The sequence below is a fragment of the Gossypium hirsutum genome, chromosome A09 (assembly GCF_007990345.1).
Source record: "Gossypium hirsutum isolate 1008001.06 chromosome A09, Gossypium_hirsutum_v2.1, whole genome shotgun sequence".
Taxonomy (NCBI): domain Eukaryota; kingdom Viridiplantae; phylum Streptophyta; class Magnoliopsida; order Malvales; family Malvaceae; genus Gossypium; species Gossypium hirsutum.
This window is the reverse complement of record NC_053432.1, coordinates 40,757,327-40,769,965: the sequence shown is the minus strand read 5'-3', so window position 1 is coordinate 40,769,965 and position 12,639 is coordinate 40,757,327. Positions and strand designations below refer to the sequence as shown.

The following is a 12,639-nucleotide window of genomic DNA, read 5'->3' as shown; positions in this document are numbered from 1 at the left end:
TACCATCTTGGCATAATGGCTTGTATATTTTGAGTATGGCATGTATAGCATTATAATCATTTTGTGTATATGGTCTTATGATATGGTTATTGAGTGGTATGGAAATGCTTGGTAATGATTAGCCATTGGAATGGCTAATCATGATCATATTTGGTGTTATGTATGCTAAATTGCTAGCTAATCCATGGAAACCATGAAATAGGTAAAATTTACCATAAAATAGATTCAGACAGCAGCAGTGACGTGAGTTTGAAAAATCACTAAAAATAGTAGAGATACAATTAGATGATGAATAATATATGGAATTGAATAATTATGAGTCTATTTTCATATGGATGGAACAAAACAGGTATATGAGTTATATTTTATGAGATGTTTAAATTTTTGTGAAATAGGGCCAGAGCAATTTCTGGATCCCCTTTTCTGACTTTGGAAATTCACCATAAATTGTTCAAAGATAATTAGAAGTCATAACTTATATTTACAGATTCCTTATTGAGTCTAGTTTTATTAGAAGCAAACGGTATAGTCATTTAAACTCTGTACAGGGAGATATTTGATTCGTAATACACAGAGGTCAGAGCAGTCAAACTCTGAAATAGGGGATACTTTAACTAATAAACTGTACTAATTTTCTCGACTAAAAATTCTATAAAAAATTAATAAATAGATATATGAGTCTAGTTTCAGGAAAAATTTACGGAATTGGATTTCGAGTTTCGTAACTCGAGATATGAATTTTTAAGTGACTATGACGCAGATTGTTAGCTTGACTGAAAATTTTAAAAATAAATTGTTTGAGCTGTTTAAGTAATGAATTAAGTCTATTAACACCTCGTGTTTGACTCCGGCGACGGTCTCGGGTACGGGGCGTTACACAAAGGCTAATTTGTAAAGTTCATAAAAATTTTTGAATTGTCATCGTGACATTGGGGATTTCCACGTCGTAACATGGCGAACTATTTCCTATAAGTTTGACGCTTTATTTTTATTTTTTTATTTTATATCATTACCTGAACCGTATTTAGATATCATAACCACCACTTCATTTTACATATCATCCACTTACATCTATTTCTAATCTGAAGTCCTTATAACAACATGATATTCAATTAAATATAACAAAGTTTATAAAATTAACACAAATACTAAAATTTTACAAATAAGACCATTGGAGGACTTGCACTTGCAAAATTATTCGCTTATTATGTTATCAATCCGTTTAAACATACTCATATGTATCAATCATTCCATCACCTACAACCATTTCAAAACATCTCAAATTCATTTACTATATATATATATTCATATATTTTTTCTCTTCCTCCTCTCCATTCCATATCCTTTATGTATATATATTTGTTATAATCTTTAGCTTTTAGTATATAACATGCTTATATGTAACATTATCTATAGTTCCACTATTTACTTATGTGGTCATATCAAAGCTGTCCACTTGAGTCATAGTAACTAAATTATTTATATCTTTAGCTAAAGAATTATAAATTAAGATCCTTTTGATATTTTTGAAACTAGACTCAAATATCTTTCTACCATAAAAATTTCAAAATTTATAATTTAGCCAATAAGTACAGTAAAATCTTCAAATTTTTCCTTGTTCTTCTATTTGACAACTTTGACCTTTCTTTACTAAATATTAATTATCCCTTAGTACGGGATTAGGATGACATTTCCATTTGTTTCTCTTGAAAATAGAATCATTAAGAATTTAAACATATAAGTTTAAACCTCTAATTATTTTTTTACAATTTTTTATGGTTTTCCAAAGTCAGAATAGGGGAACCCTAAATCAATCTGACATTGTTTCACAAAAATTCATATATATCATAATATGAAATTCTTTTGCTTACACCATTTCTTCCATGTAAAACTAGACCCATGATAAACAGTAATCTATACATGTTTTTATCTCATGCTTAGCACATTTATGGATGATTTCTCCTTAGATTTTGTGAATTCGATGCTCTTAATACTTTAATTTCATGTTTTATACTTAGGTGAGCATAGGAGAGTAAAAAGAGCAAGAAACGGGCCGAAAACAGAGAAAATGGACCCACATGGAATATCAACACGGCCTAGACTTCCTCACACGGGCGTGTCACACGGCCGTGTCCCTTTGGTAGGATCGAAGCACGACTTACATGGGTAGACTACACGCCCGTGCCTATTCAACAGCCTTGACCACTGGCTGGAGTAATTGAACACGGGCATGTCTCTACCGAGCCCGAGTATAACCCTATTCGGAAAATGCCAATTTTGAGGGCTCTTAGGCATTCTAAAGCCTATTTAAACACCGAAAGAGGCATTTAGGAAGGGAGACGCTGAGTAGGAACCAATGAATTACTCAAGGAAAGTCGATTGATCCATCTCAGAAGCCGGATTCATCATCAAGACTGAAGATCTCCCTTCAAGTTCCTTCAGGAGTTTTGGGTTTTCTTATGATTTGTTATCTTTACGCTTTTGAGATGTTTTTGTCTATAATCATGAACTAAACCCCTAAATACCAAAGGGGGATGAAACCTAAGACGAGTCTTGTTATTATTATCTAAATTGTATGATAAATATTTGACTTGTTCTTAATTATGTGTTCTTAATTCTTGTTTTAATATTCCAGGATATTGATTTGACTTAACATTCTTATTCAGAGGAGGAGTAGACCCTGTCAAAGAGTAAATTTGTCATAATTAAACGGAGTTGATTGCACGCCTAGAGATAGGGTGATAAGATTTTGCCAGATTAGGGTGAAAACTAATAAGGGGATCCATAGATTGAGTTAATGCAACACTAGGTGTTAATTAGAAAGAGATTTCAATTAATCAACCTAGGGTTAGACGTTATTAGTCTCGAGAGAGATAATAGTATAACTTAGGGATTTCTACGGATCAAGTCAAATGAATAAATCGTCTGATTCAGAGTCAAATAACAAGTGAAGTCTAGGTGGATTTTTCCTTGGGTATTGTCTTAATCAATCGAATTTTCCCAAAAGCTTTTCCCCAATTTCTCTCTGTGCATTCTTAGGTTAGTAATTAGTTTAGATAACCAAACCTCTTAATTTTTAGGCTAGATAATAAAAAGGAAGTAAATACTAGTACTTGTGGTTCCTTTGGGTTTGATAATTCGGTCTTGTTGAACTATACTACTGTTCGATAGGTACACTTGCCTTCATCGTGATAATAGTTAGTTTCAAGAATGATTAATTATAAATATTTAAAACCTGTCGCGAATATCACGTACCAAGTTTTTGGCACCATTGCCGGGGAACTAGGATATTAGGAACACTCGATTTTTATTACTTTAGCCATTTTACTTTTATTGAAATTGAAATTTTTATTTTATTTTCAAATTCTTCATTTATTCTCTTCTGACAGGTTTTTCTAGTTTATGACCAGATGAAACCCATCAGCACCATTACTTTTTGACAGTGAGATCGACCGCATAGTTCGTAGAAACCGAAGAGAAATAAGGCAAAGCTTACGATACACAGAGGAAGAGCAAGAGGACGATACTTCCACCACAACAGAGGAAATGGTTGAAAACCAAGAAATTTTGCTACCTCCTGCGATTGCTGTTAATCAGAATCCTGCTCTGCATACTACGTATGATTATGCTAAACATTCTTTAACAGGAACTGAATCGAGCATAGTTAGGCCTATTGTTGTTGCCAATAATTTTGAACTAAAACCTAACACCATTCAAATGATCCAACAGTTTGTTCAGTTTGATAGTTTGCAGGACGAGGATCCCAACGCTCACTTGGCAAATTTCTTAGAATTTTGCGACACTTTTAAAATCAATAGCGTTTCTGATGACGTCATTCCCCTTCAGTTGTTTCCCTTTTCATTGAGGAATAAGGCTAAACAATGGTTAAACTCGTTACCATGAGGGTCAATCACTACTTGGGAACAAATGACTGAAAAGTTTTATTAAAATATTTTCCGCCAACTAAAACGGTTAAATTACGTAATGATATCTCTTCTTTTGTATAGATGGATTTAGAAACACTCTACAATGCATGGGAGAGATACAAGGACCTCTTGAGAAGATGCCCTCACCATGGGTTACCACTTTGGCTACAGGTTTAAACGTTTCATAATGGCATGAATCCTTCGTCTTAACAAATGGTTGACGAAGTCGCTGGCGAAACCATCAATAATAAGACACTTGAAGATGCTTATGAATTTATAGAAGAGATGTCACTGAATAATTATCAGTGGCAAGTCATGAGGAAAAAACCAACAAAAACAACTGGTGTTTATAACGTCGATTCGGTCACCCCGCTCTCTAATCAGGTAGAACCCTTGAATAAGAAAATTCATGGTTTTCTTAGTTCTTTATAGGTTCACCGAGTGATGAAGTGCGAAGCAAGTGGAGGTGGATCAAGCAATTCAGAATACCCACCCTATGACCACAACATGGAGAATGAACAGTTAAATTACATGGGTAATAATTCTCGGTCTCAGAATAATTCTTATAGTAATACTTACAACCACTCTACCAACTAGAGAAAAAGTTGAACCTTGAGGAGATGCTAACAAAATTCATCATGGTGTCAGAAACTTGTTTCCAGAATACCGAGACAGCCCTTAAGAATTAACAAGCATCAATCCAAGGGCTCAAAACTCAGATAGGCCAGCTCGCCAATCTGATTTCTGAATGACCACAAGGTAGTTTGCTGAGTAACACGGAATCTAACCCAAGGGAACAACTCAATGTGATTACCACTCATGACAAGGAAGGGTTAGTTTCACCTGAACCAGAACTTAGGCAAGAAACTGTAGTAAGTAAAGGTAAGGGTGAGGTGGACCACAATAACCAGAAAATGGTAAGTAAATAGTACAAACCACAGGTGTCATACCCCAATGTGACAAGGAAAGATCGTACAGATGAAGAATTTAGTAAATTCCTTACACTATTAAAGAAATTACATATTAACTTATAGTTTATCGAAGCTCTCTCTCAGATTGCAAACGCAGTCAAATTTTTAAGGGATCTTCTAGAAAACAAATGAAAGTTGGATAAGGCATCGTATGTGGAGTTGAATGTAGCTTACTCAGCCATTTTATAGAATAAGCTGCCTAACAAATTGAAAGATCCAGGGAGTTTTACGAGTCCTTGTTTAATTGGTAGTTTAGATGTTCATAATGCATTGGCTGACTTAGGGGCAAGCATTAATGTTATGCCTTATAAAATGTTTAAATTGCTAGGTCTTGGGAAACCCAAACAAACTAGGATGAGCATTCAATTGGCTGATAAAACCATTAGATTTCCTAGGGGTATCATTGAAGATGTTCTTGTTAAGATCGATAAATTTATATACCTAGTAGACTTTGTTGTTCTAGACATGGAAGAGGATAGTAACGCACCTTTGATTTTAGGACGACCTTTTTTAGCGACTGCTAGAACCATTATTGATGTTGGTACAGGTGAACTCACACTTCGTGTGGGAGATGAAACAATCACCCTTCTAATTCGAGTAACACATCAAAAATTAAAGGTGGTTGTATAAATCATTCTACTAGTACTGATCATGTGGTTAAACCCTCTGTGCAGGAAATAGTTTCGAAGAACGCATATGAGCCATGTTCGAAAACAACAAAGGACCTATCTATGAAGAACGAAGGCTACAAATCGAGGAACTGGATGAATGGCGACACATAGACTGAGGACACAGATAAACCAAAACCACGCCATGACGAGCTCAATGACGCACCAAATCAACTTAAGGTTGAAGACAAAGTACTACTAGATGCAGCAGACCCTCGTATTGCCACTTCTAAACCTAATGAAGAAATTCATCTCATGGTACTCAATATTTTCCCATATGAGAGGTAATCCATCCCAAATTTGGCACTTTTAAGGTAATCAATACTCGTCTTAAACCTTATATTGATAAAGTTGATAGCAGGGATGAGGAGTGTAAACTCCTCAAGCCACCATGATCACACACCAGAGAGGTAAGCCAAGCTTAGACTATAAATAAGCGCTTCTCGGGAGGCAACTCTAGCACTAACATTAATGCTTTATTTGAATTCTAGTTTTTCACATCTAACCTACTAACTGAGTCTTGAAACACAGGGTTTTCCCATCCACACGACCAGACACATGGGCGTGCCTTAGGCCGTGTTCACACCACAAGAGGAGACACGGCCGTGCGATACGGCCTTGTAAAAATAGGGAAAAAAATTTCCCCAACACGGGATGCGATAATTTGCCACAACCGTGAGACATGGCGATGGGCGAAACTGCCAAAACAACACAGGCGTGAGACACGCCTGTGCCTTGAAACCATGGTTGAAACTGAGAATTTAACACGGGTATGTGACACGCCCGTGTCATTCACCCGTGGTTGACACTGTCAAAAAGAACACGGGTGTGGGAGAAGCGAATGAAGCAAGACACGGTCGTGTGCACCCACACGCCCAAGGAACATGAGTGTGGGCCGAATGTTAGACGAGCCCAAATTTAAAAAGCGCGAAACACACAGGCAAAAATTAGGGCACACAAGCTTGCCACACGGCCGTGTTCCCTAAAATCTATATAAACCCCTCACTGTTCATCATCGCCTTCCCCAAAAAATCCCTAACCCTAGCCACTGCAACTCTACACGCCCTACCTGCTACGCCTGTGCACTGCCTACAACACTGTTTCCGTCGACCCAAGCTTCTCCCTTTTGCGTTTGTTTACTATTTTCTCTCTATTTTCTTTAAATGTTTTGCCTATTTCATGATTTCTCTGATCCATTTGACTATATTAAGTGAATATTCATAGTATAATAATAATACTCATGCTTACTCACATGCACTCATGCATTAGATCTTCCCGTAGCATTATTCTCATAGTCTTATTGTAATAACTTAATATATTTATTTTAGTTGCTTTAGTTTTGTTTTACTTCATCTAGTACATGAGTCTCATGAAATATTCCTATTTAGTTATTTTTTTCCATGCTATTCTTGGGACATATCGGTTGAACTTCGACTTTTCAAATGCAGATATACAATGCCATCCTCATGTGGTAAGAAGACCGTTGTTCCCTCCTCGAAGAAACGGAAAGGAACAGCGTCATCCTCGGGTCCTACCACGGAGATTAGGCACCCGTTCCTCCAGGTTCCCTTGGGACCCTAGGAGGAATTATATCAGATATTACGAGCTTGTGACAACCCTATTTTGACCCTAGTCGGGAAGTGGTTTCGGGACCGCTAAACCGAGTCACCGAAATATTTGAATATAATATTTTATGTCTAAAATATGTGTTTATGCCCGTGTGAATTTTTAAATGCTTTAATTTTTGCAAATTGATGTGAAATTAATTGAAAATGGACTTGTGTGAAAATTTTGAGAATGTGTTAGGTAAATTTTGAAATGGCCTTGTATTATGTGACTTTAAAACACAAGGACTTGCATGTCAAATTGACATGTTTTTTTTATAGTGGCCGGCCATGTGGAATAATCATTGAAATGTATGTATTTTATATATATATTTGTATTATAATATAATTATAATTGTATATGTTACTGGTGTTAAAATAAAATAAATAAAATAGTGAAAGGTGAAAAGAACAAGGCTTAGTTCATCTTTTGTTCTTCATTTGCTGAATATAGGAGGGAAAGCTAGGCTTTCGGTCACTCTTTGATTTTTTCTTGATTAAGGTAAAAATTTCATGTTATTTCCTTTGAAAATTTTTAAGTGTGGTTGATAGCTAAGTATTTGACTTAGCCCATTTTGAAATTTTGAATTCTATGGTGATTTGGGCATTCGGCCATGATATGGATGGTAAGAAATGGTGGTTGTTTTATGCTCTTATGATTAAAGGTGGATGAGTGAGGTTTAAACTAGTTAAATATGCATAGTAGTAGTTTAGGTGCTTTGGGGAATTTTGGCTAACATGTTTGTGCTTATCGAAATTGAATTTGAGGTTTTGAGCATAATTTGTGTAACTTGTGAATGAAATACTTGAAATTATGAATTAGGAACATGAATTTAGTCAGCTGCATAAGGCAAATTGACAAATAATGCTCAACATTAGTGTTATTTACTTAATTGGCAAATTGAGCTTAGAATGGGTGAATTCGTGGGTATGGGGCAAAGTATTTATATTCGGCCATTAGCTAGATTTTGTTAAGATTCGGATAATTGAGAATTTAGTCAATATGCTTAAAAAGAAGCTTTCATGGTTGCCGAATTGTAAAGTGAGAAGTTGCTAAGTAAAATTGATGTTAAAATCAATGAAATAGAGAATTGTAGGTTTAATTGAAGAAGTCATGCTTTGTGTGCCTTATTTGCTTATTGAACATTCGGCTTTGTCCCTAGAGAATGAATGAATTGATGATAATTGTTTATGGGAATTAACTTTGCCATGTTTATGTTAACAAGATGAGAAATGAATTAAGATGGTCCTAGTGTGCCGATTGGGAGCTAGGAAATTGAGTTAAAGATAGAAGATAGTGAGTAAATATTTCATAGACATTTTTGACACTTAAGTTCACATGAATTTAAGCTTACTAAGTGATCACATATTCGACTCTTGATGATAATATGTCATGAATAATGAGTTTGATTAAAAGATTATGTAAACTGGATCAAATCAATAATTTAGTTGTGACTTGTAACATAGTTGTATTTGGCCGAATGTGTATGTAAAGGAAAATTGTGTGCGTGTGTGTGTGTCATATTGGAATGCAAGTGTAATTATTGAATGAGAGGTATGAATAAGGTTTAATATAATTAAACTTGTTTAACATAGCTCAAGAGCATAGAGAGGCAACATCGAATAAGGGAAAAGCTAAAGTCACAGATTAGCCAACCCGAAATTCGTTCAGAAAGATACAAGGTAAGTCTTTGAGTAATGGAACTTAGCTTATGATTTGATAAAATCATGATATATAAGCATAATAAATAAATTGTGACCTAATGGTTCTACTTGAATTACGTAGTGAGATAAATAATTTGTGCATATGACTTGTAGCCGAATGGTTATAGAAATCATGTTGGATAGCGAAACGAAATCTTGTTCTTTGTATGTGGCTATTGAGCCAAAAGTGGAATGGTTGATAAGCATGTTGTACTTGTGTTCTAGTAATGTAAATGAAATGCTAATGTGTTATGCTATATATATGTGCATGATAATTGAGGATTATAACCGGGCTAAGACCTGTAGGCCTTGTGTGAGATTTATATCCGGGCTAAGTCCTGAAGGCATTCGTGCTGGTGTTATATCCAGGCTAAGTCCCGAAGGTATTGGTGCTGGTGTTATGTCTGGGCTAAGTCCTGAAGGCATTCGTGCTGGTGTTATATCCGGGCTAAGTCCCGAAGGCATTTGTGTTGGAAATGCGTGATCATGCTGTAATAATTCCAATTAATGTGCTCACAACCCTAAGATGGTCAGGTATGTACCGTATATATGTTGTAAAATTTGATTCGGTTTAAATTGTGATTATTCATTTGGGTAGTGCTCTTTCGACCATTGCTTAGGGTTGTATGAATTCTATAGCTTATTCAGGATACATGAATTTTGATTCAAGTGGAAATATGTTAAGATTGGCTCTGAGCATGTGAGTATATTGGTTGAAGTGTGAATTAACATGAATATGTGAATATGCGTATATGTATTTATTTAGCCTTGTAATTGAATTAGATGTATTCGGCCAAATGATGAAGTTGATTGGATAAAAAGAAGTTATCTAGGTGATATGAATTTGTGTTTAAGGAAAAATTTAAAATGACATGCATGAACAATAGTGGTATATTTTAGTCATGGTTACATTCGGTTAAAGAAAAGATGATAAGCCTTATGAATGCTATGCTTTTTGCTTAAAACTTACTAAGCATAGAAATGCTTACTCTGTTCTCCTTAATTCTATGTTTTATAGATCTCGTTCGTTAGCTACAGTCTCAGGAATCTCAAAGTTGAAGTTGTCCACACTATCTAAGTTCATTCGGTACTCTAATAGCTAAACTTTGATAATGGCATGTATAGGCTTGACTTTTTGATGTTAAATAAGTATCTTTTTGATGATGTATATATGTATTGCCATGCGAAAATCGATTGTTAAGTTACTATATGTGTTCCAGATAGTTAATGTGAATGTGTGGTTGATATTCGATTAATGTTTTCCATGTTTTGATGTGAATTGAACTTAAGAATGAATCAATGTACCCTTTAACTTGAGATGACTCTTTTGTATATTGTATAATTGAAAAAAAAACAAATTGGAATTCGGTTTTATAAGTGTGCCAACGGGAGTTATTCGAATAAAGTTAAATGGAATTTCGTGCTTGTATGGTAATACTCCTTAACCCTCCAACGACGGGTACGGGTTAGGGGTGTTACATTTTATTCGTATCAGAGCTACGGTTTATTTGATTCTAGGACTAACGTAGCACGTATGAGTCTAGCTATACATGCCATTAAGTGTTAATACGATAGTGTGATGATTTTTGACAGTTAAAACCATTTTTTTTGTATAGTAATGGATCCCGATCCTAAACGAGCGATAGCTGATGATGTTGAGAGTGTAGCGCCTGCTCCCGCACACGGGACCATGCCGATAGACTCTCAACCTAATGCAAGCAATCAAAATGATAAGGCTAGAAAAGCCTTTTATAATATGATGAATGATTGGTTCAACCAATACATTCGGACAAATACGGCTGCTCCACAACCCCCACTTCCAACAAATACACCCCCTGCACCTATGATACCTCCAGTGATTGATCACATGAGGTTGAATAAGCCCCCGGTAGACAGAATTAGAAAGTATGGGGCTACTGAATTTAAAGCTACAGACAGTGATGATGCCGAGCAAGCTGAGTTTTGGTTGGACAATACTATCCGAGTATTCGATGAACTATCTTACACACTTGATGAATGCCTGAAATGTGCCATATCTCTGCTACATGATTCTGCCTATTATTGGTGGAATACATTGGTTTCTGTTGTGCCCAAAGAATGAGTGACGTGGGAATTCTTCCAGACTGAGTTTCGAAAAAAGTATATCAGTCAGAGGTTTATCGATCAGAAACGAAAAGAATTTCTTGAGCTTAAATAGGGTTCCATGTCAGTTACTGATTCTGAACGGAAGTTTGTCAGACTTAGTAGATATGCTCAGGAATGTGTATCGTCTGAGGCTATTATGTGTAAACGTTTTGAAGATGGGCTAAATGTAGATATAAAAATGTTTGTTGGCATTCTTGAAATACGAGAGTTCGTAGTACTTGTCGAGTGAGCTTGCAAAGCCAAAGAACTTAGTAAGGAGAAAAGAAAAGTTGATGTCAAAGCTGGAGAATTTCGTAAAAGATCTTTAGGAAATTCTTTTCAGCAATCATCGAAGAAATTTTGAGATGATTCAGGCCAATCAAAGAACACTTCAGGTTTTTCCAGGCGAGACCGCGATCGACCCCCTGTGAGTACACGAGCTACTTCAGTTGCCAGTGTTGGAAATGATCGACGGGATAGGATCGAGTGCAAGATTGTGGAAAATGGCATTCGGGGAGCTGTAGATTTCATGACCGCTCCTATTATAGATGCGGATCAGCCGACCATTTTATCAAAGACTGCCCGAGATTATCCGAACAAAATGTGAACCAGAGTGGGAAATCGAGTACTACTACAGCACGAGGTAGAACACCTAGGAATACGGGGAATGCTAGAGACAGTCAGATAGGGTCTAGAGATGCTACAACCGAGGCTCGTTCTCCTGCTAGAGCTTATGCTATATGCGCACGCGAGGATGCTTCTTCGCCTGATGTTATTACCGGTACTTTCACTCTCTTTGATACTGATGTGATTGCTTTGATTGACCCTGGTTCTACTCATTCATATGTATGTGAGACTTTAGCATCCAGTAAGACTTTACCTGTTGAGTCTATTAAGTTCGTGATTCGAGTATCCAATCCCTTGGGTTGATATGTGCTAGTCGACAAAGTGTGCAGGAAATGCCCCCTGATGGTTCAAGATTTCTGTTTCCCAGCCAACTTGATGCTTTTACGCTTCGATGAGTTTGACATTATTCTTGAAATGGATTGGTTGACTGTGCACGATGCTGTAGTGAATTGCAAGTGAAAGACTATCGATTTGCGATGTTCGAATAATGAGATAATTTGGGTTGTATCCACTGATTTAAACGGGCTATCAGCCGTATTAACTTCCATGTCAGCTCAGAAATATGTGAGGAAGGGTTGTAAAGCGTATCTGGCCTATATGGTAGACAGCAAAGTATCCGAACAAGAGATTGAGACTGTACCTATGGTTTGTGAGTATTCGGATGTGTTTCCTGAAGAGTTTCCGGGATTACCACCTATTCGTAAAGTAGAGTTTGGCATTGAACTTGTACCTAGGACTACACCAATTTCGATAGCTCCATATCGTATGGCACCAACCGAATTGAAGGAATTGAAAGCTCAGTTGCAAGAGTTGATGGATAGAGGTTTCGCATGACTGAGTTTCTCACCATGGGGCACACCAGTTTTGTTTGTGAAAAAAAAAGACGGGACTATGAGAATGTGTGTCGACTATAGACAATTGAATAAAGCCACTATAAATAATAAATATCCGTTGCCCCGAATCGACGACCTGTTTGATCAGTTGAAAGGAGCTTCAATGTTTTCAAAGATATATT

General features: G+C 36.3%; 1 non-coding gene across 1 annotated transcript; it reads right to left on the bottom strand.

Annotated features, from left to right (window-relative positions):
* Nucleotides 1-3,974: 3,974 nt before the first annotated feature.
* Nucleotides 3,975-4,081, bottom strand: LOC121207481 (small nucleolar RNA R71). Its single transcript, XR_005902571.1, has one exon. It is a non-coding gene; the product is annotated as a small nucleolar RNA R71 (small nucleolar RNA).
* Nucleotides 4,082-12,639: the final 8,558 nt, after the last annotated feature.